The sequence below is a fragment of the Sturnira hondurensis genome, unplaced genomic scaffold, assembly GCF_014824575.4.
Source record: "Sturnira hondurensis isolate 20B ecotype Veracruz unplaced genomic scaffold, ASM1482457v3 Scaffold0004474, whole genome shotgun sequence".
Taxonomy (NCBI): Eukaryota; Metazoa; Chordata; class Mammalia; order Chiroptera; family Phyllostomidae; genus Sturnira; species Sturnira hondurensis.
The window spans coordinates 15,539,392-15,546,043 of NW_028077105.1; the positions used below are offsets into that span (position 1 = coordinate 15,539,392).

General features: G+C 34.5%; 1 non-coding gene across 1 annotated transcript; it reads right to left on the reverse strand.

The window, feature by feature from the left end:
- Positions 1-4,018: 4,018 nt before the first annotated feature.
- LOC118986833 (small nucleolar RNA SNORA68) lies at positions 4,019-4,131 on the reverse strand. Its single transcript, XR_005066464.1, has one exon. It is a non-coding gene; the product is annotated as a small nucleolar RNA SNORA68 (small nucleolar RNA).
- Positions 4,132-6,652: the final 2,521 nt, after the last annotated feature.

Consider the following 6,652-nt stretch of genomic DNA (forward strand, 5'->3'; position numbering starts at 1 on the left):
ATCCGCCGTTAAAAACAATATACACTGTGTGGGCTTTTATATAAAAGTATCACGTAGTTCATAATTTTCTCCCTGTCTCATTCAGAACACTAATATTTTGTCCATTATAACTGGGATTAAATGACATCATTTAGTTGGATGGCTGGTGAGTATTCAAATAAGGTAAAAGTTGCGCTATTTTCTGGAAGTGTCAGGAACAGAATGAAGTGAGGTTGCAGTCATTTTTATAAGCTAAAGCAACTTGTCAAGATTGGGCATTATTGCATTGTGCCTGAAAGTACTCCTGGTATTTTGTAATGACCAGGCTAGAATCCAAAGAATGTTTTTCAGAAAAGGAAAGCATACCTCTTTCTTTTCTTTCCTTTTCACTTTGAATTAAGCTGCTTCAGAACCTGCAGATTCCATGTACAGACCTTCACGTCCCCCTTTGTTCACAGAATTTGTGGATAAGTTCCTACTGTCAGACCTCCAGCTCATATAAAAGGTTCACTCACTCTTTCTGTGACTTGGTGGCTTCTTTTTGGTTTAAAAGAAAAATGTGACGATTTACCCTGGACAGCAATGGCAGTAGTAAAAACACATTAAATCTGGTTCATCCCTTTTCTTATAAAGAGTTATTTTCTCACAGAAAAGAAAATCCCAGTGTATTTCCAACTTTGATGAACAAATGAATTTGGGTCATACTTCATATTTACTTGTGTTCAGAGATATGAAACACTGGTAATTGGGCATCTGGTTTTCTTTGACAGCAGTAATTCTAGTTTCCTGGGAACTATTTACAACTATTTCATTTCACTGTAAAACAGAAAAGAGAGGCTTTATGCTTTTCTCTATTAGTTTTAAGGGCAATGGTCAGCAGAGGAAAAGTAAAAAATAAACAAACAAAACCACTTCATAGGTTGCTGATGCTTCAACTACTGCTTTTGTCTGACTACATGCTCATTGTGTCAGAATGAAAGAAACAAAGCAAATGTTAACACTTAAATCAAATATACTAAAATACTTTGATTGTATATTAGCAATATTTGCATCCAGACTCAGTTTGGTTTTTGCTTATGTAAGGAATAATCCTTTGCATGCATTGCTTTCATCTTATAACTTTGTATGGAGAGCAGTTACATCCATACATCAAAATGTTTGTCGAAGGCACGTGCATCAGTCATGAAGCAAAAACAAAGAAAAGGCAAAGCACGGGATGCACCAAGCAGTGGTCTGCCTCAGTATGGAGCAAAGCATACCGCCTTCACCTCAAAATGCATAAAAATATTCAGGCAGAAACTCATCTTTGTTTTTCTTGCAGATTGCACAGTTTATCTCCAATAACACACACATTTACCATCACCAAAGCTCAGCGGAATAATTATGAGTATTTACTGAATAGACCATGCAAAACCATATGCTGTTGGTAGAAAAAATGTAGAAGAGATACTGAAAACTGGCATAAATAATAAGACTGCAAAGTCAGCCACTTACAGTGGAACGGCATTAGAAAATCACAGACGCAGTGAGAGTGGCCACGGGCTGAAAATAGAATATGGATTTCCATGAAGCAGAACTTGTTCTATAGGAGAGGATAAAAACTTCAAAGTTTTTGTAAAAAGTCGTAGAAGTTTTTTAATAGTAAAGGGGATTGTTAATATACATTATGGCACTCTATGTATATTACTATATTTTTTTAAATCTGCACAGCTAAAAATTTTAAAAGAAAACAGGAGTCTGGGGATGCGGTAAAGGACTCTTATGCCATTACATTAGTATCAAGAAGCCCTGACCTGCCACTTCAGGTAATGCACTAAAAAATCATCGTCTATTAAACTTCATTGAATTTTGCAGTTTATAAAACACATTTCTACTTAGGTTTGCATTGAATTCTTTCAGCAGTTGTTGTTAGACCCTGATCTCTATTTTATGAATGATGAAATAGATTCAAAATGTTTAAATAATTTGTACAAGATTACAAATATGTTACTGGCATCAACAGAGCAGGATCCTGATTTATCCCTAAATTTGGCAACCCATGGTAGCTGAGATATTTAAAAGAATGAAGGTTGTCAGAGACACAGACCTGTATTCGAGGCAAATCGAAAGTCTTTGAGGAACCAAGCTGAGAGGAGGTACTTAAGGGCACTACGTAACATGCAGAAGAGAGGTTACAAGATTCTCTGATACAATATTGGGCTTAGTGATCCAGTTTAACACTTAGAGCCTGAAGCAGTACCGTTGCTCGGACTCTCATTTTACATGTCGATTCATTAAAAAAAACACAATATGATTGCCTTCAACCTTTCTTTATTTTGAACCAATTTCAATTTCTTTCAGAGTTTTAAACTAACTTACTTGAAAATAAATCAGACAGTTTAAGAAATGTTTAGTTTCTGAGACACGCTGTCTTTTTCTCATCACTATTCCTCTGGTTTCATTGCACTGTTCATCATATTATTTATGTTTATCTGTCTATTATATGTTCCTTCTACAATAATGTAAACACCATAAAATTAAGGAATTTGTTTTTATATCCTTTCAATCACTGCTATAGGCTCGGTACCGAGGGGTATTCCTGGAATGAAGTAGGAATTCATTAAATGTGTCTCTAATTGATTAATAAATATAAAATTAGTTGTATTATTATTTTCCCTGTCCCTTTTACTAGCTCCTTCTTTCCCTTTTCAGCTCCTTTGTTGTGTAAATTCCATAACATTTAATATCTTGGATTTTACTCTCACGATTTCCTTTCTCATTTTTCTTTACCAATGTTAATCCATGATTCATTGCACTGCATTTTATTTGCTGCATCTTTTTCATTTCCACTGCCTAGTCTTAATCAATGTGCATGTCCTGTGATAGCAAATGTCTTATTTTTTTTCCCTGACTTAATCTCTCTAATTATTCAATGCACTCTGCAATTTATTTCCACATTACTATTCTTAGAATGCCATTCTAATCAGCCCGCTCCATTTTTTCAGGAATTGCTATTGGCTTCTGATTCTTATCAGATGGATTACAATGGAAGAAGAGAACATGCCATGGCCTATTTCCCTGCCAACACACAATCTTTAAAACATTGGTTTGCTCTCTTGATTTATCAGATAAGGTTATATCACTTTAGCAGAATCAAAGAGGTACCAGGGACTGATACAGCATAAATAGATCCCATTACCCTCAAACCTCAAGTTGTGTATATTTCAAAAATAAGTATATACAACTTCCTGTGACATTATTCACCTAATGTAGAGTTTTATTACAACTGGAAATTTTCATTATTCTGACAGCGTAAAGCTTACATCATTTAAGGGTTATTTTAGTTCTTGAATGAAAATAAATGCCAGCAAGATCAAATGTACAGATTGTTTTAGATTTATTGAATAATACATCTGCTTTCAGCTTTCTTGCTTTGTAGAAATTATATTTTTTTCTGCACTATAGTAGCCAACTCTGTTATAACAACCCCGAATCATAATGGTTCTTATACTGTGTTTTATCTCAATAAAACCATTTCTACAATGTCTATTCACTTGCAACTTGGTGAGTCATAAGGAAGAAATGAGGTAGCAATGCTTCTTAGATAAGAACACAGACTCTTTTTTAAATCTTCATCCAAGGACATTTTTTTCCCCAAGGCTTTTAGAGAGAGAAACATTGATGCTGGAGAGAAGCGGAGATTGGTTGCTTCTAGTACTTGGCCAGATGGGGAATTATACCCACCTGGACAAGGAATCAAACCCACAACCTAGGTATGTGCTCTGACCCAGAATCAAACCCCCAACACTTTAGTTACTGGAGGACAGGCCAACCAACTGAGCCACACCGATGGGGTAAGAACGCAAAACTCTTGAGTGAGGCTGGTTCTGTCACTTAATAGCTGTGTGATTTCAGGCACACCCCACCACTCTCAGCCTCAATTTCCTGTTTATATAAAATGGGAATAATAATGACATCTTATTTAAAACATAGTTGTATTCTATGATGATGATGATGATTATTATTATTATTATTATTTATCTTTACTTTTTTTTACCAGGAGTGTAGAGCCTCCCAGTGCACTTTGAGGGGCACAGCCACAGCCCCCAAAGGCGACGAGATCCGCTTGCCATCAGCACCTCTGTTTCAGCAGTTCTTGGGTTTAGGTGCTTGAGTTGTATTCTTTTTAACTGGGAATCATTTGTTCAGGTCAGTAGTAACAACTTCTTTTTTTTAATATATATATTTTATTGATTATACCATTACAGTTGTTCTATTTCCCCCATTCATTCCCCTCCACCTGCACATTCTCTCCCCCACCATTCTCCCCCCCTTAGTTTATAACCACGTGTCTCAAGTTCTTTAGAGTCTATATTTCCCCTACTATTCTTGCCCTCCCCCTATCTATTTTCTACCCATTGTCTATGCTATTTTCTGTACTTTCTCCCCCCTTCTCCTCCTCCCACTTCCCTGTTGCTAACCTTCCATGTGATCTTCATTTCTATGGTTACACTCCTGATCTAGTTTGCTCTTAGTTTGCTTTTGTTTTAGGTGTGGTTGTTAATAACTATGAGTTTGCTGTCCTTTCACTGTTAATATTTTTCATCTTCTTTTTTTATATACGTCCCTTTAGCATTTCATATAATAAGGGCTTGGTGATGATGAATTCCTTGAATTTGACCTTATCTGAGAAGCACTTTATCTGTCCTTCCATTCTAAATGAAAACTTTGCTGGATAGAGCAATCTTGGATGTAGGTCTTTGGATTTCATGACTTGGAATACTTCTTTCCAGCCCCTTCTTGCCTGTAAGGTCTCTTTTGAGAAATCTGCTAACAGTCTGATGGGTACTCCTTTGTAGGTGACTGTCCCCTTATCTCTTGCTGCGTCCAGGATTCTCTCCTTCATTTTAATCTTGGTTAATGTAATTATGATGTGCCTTGGTATGTTCCTTCTTGGGTCCAACTTCTTTGGGACTCCCTGAGCTTCCTGGATTTCCTGGAAGTCTATTTCCTTTGCCAGACTGGGGAAGTTCTCCTTTATTATTTGTTCAAATAAGTTTTCCACTCGTGGCTGTTTCTTTCCCCCTTCTGGTACCCCTATAATTCGGATGTTGGAACGTTTAAAGATGTCCTGGAGGTTCCTAAGCCTCTCNCTTCTTATTGAGCCAAGTGTCCCTGTGTGATTCTGCATCAAGAAAAAGCCTAGTTCCAACATAAAGCATATTCTTTGTTGTTGTTGTTAATTTGTTCTACCTTATAATAACACTATTTTAAAATGTGTGTGCTAAGTTTCCTCCCAATGCAATTGTCTACCTGAGAATTTGCACTGTAGGGAGGTTGGGTTACACAACAGAGATCAGACTTGAAAAGTCTCTGTGAAGACAAAATCTGTTTAGTTACACAAGCAAATCTTAATCTAGTTTATTTTACAAGATAAGTGAGTTTACTTTGACTTGGATTACTTTTTCCTTTGAAAACCATAAGTGAAACAAATGTTTCTTCCAAATTCATAAGTGATAACTAGTAACCAACCCCTCTCATAAAAGAAAATTACAATATTGTAATTTTGTAATTACAAAATTAATAATCATAATCGCTGTAAAGAATCAAGTCACAGCTTCAATCCCATATGAACTGTTTTATAATAATATGACTCTTAGCTTCATCCCATGTTTTGGTTTCAGTGCTCCTGGCTTGCAAACTATATTTTTGGTGTGTGTATAATAAACTTTTCCTAATTACTGCATTAGTGATTCATTAATTTTACTATTCTTCTGAACTTTTTGACAGCTTAAAATTAGTGTTTATTGGGATCAGAGTTTACTTATATAGAATATATAAGATAGAATATATCTTTAAGATATATATGTATTCACATACTAAAAATGCTGTATATAAATCCTTTTATAGAATAAAAGAATACTTAGAAAAAGGATAAATATATTATATATATAATATATATATTATATTATATATATAATATATATATTATATATAATATATATTTATCCTTTTTCTAAGTATTCTTTTATTCTATAAAAGGATTTATATACAGCATTTTTAGTATGTGAATACATATATATCTTAAAGATATATTCTATCTTATATATTCTATATAAGTAAACTCTGATCCCAATAAACACTAATTTTAAGCTGTCAAAAAGTTCAGAAGAATAGTAAAATTAATGAATCACTAATGCAGTAATTAGGAAAAGTTTATTATACACACACCAAAAATATAGTTTGCAAGCCGGGAGCACTGAAACCAAAACATGGGATGAAGCTAAGAGTCATATTATTATAAAACAGTTCATATGGGATTGAAGCTGTGACTTGATTCTTTACAGTGATTATGATTATTAATTTTGTAATTACAAAATTACAATATTGTAATTTTCTTTTATGAGAGGGGTTGGTTACTAGTTATCACTTATGAATTTGGAAGAAACATTTGTTTCACTTATGGTTTTCAAAGGAAAAAGTAATCCAAGTCAAGTAAACTCACTTATCTTGTAAAATAAACTAGATTAAGATTTGCTTGTGTAACTAAACAGATTTTGTCTTCACAGAGACTTTTCAAGTCTGATCTCTGTTGTGTTTGATTTTAACAACCCAACCTCCCTACAGTGCAAATTCTCAGGTAGACAATTGCATTGGGAGGAAACTTAGCACACACATTTTAAAATAGTGTTAT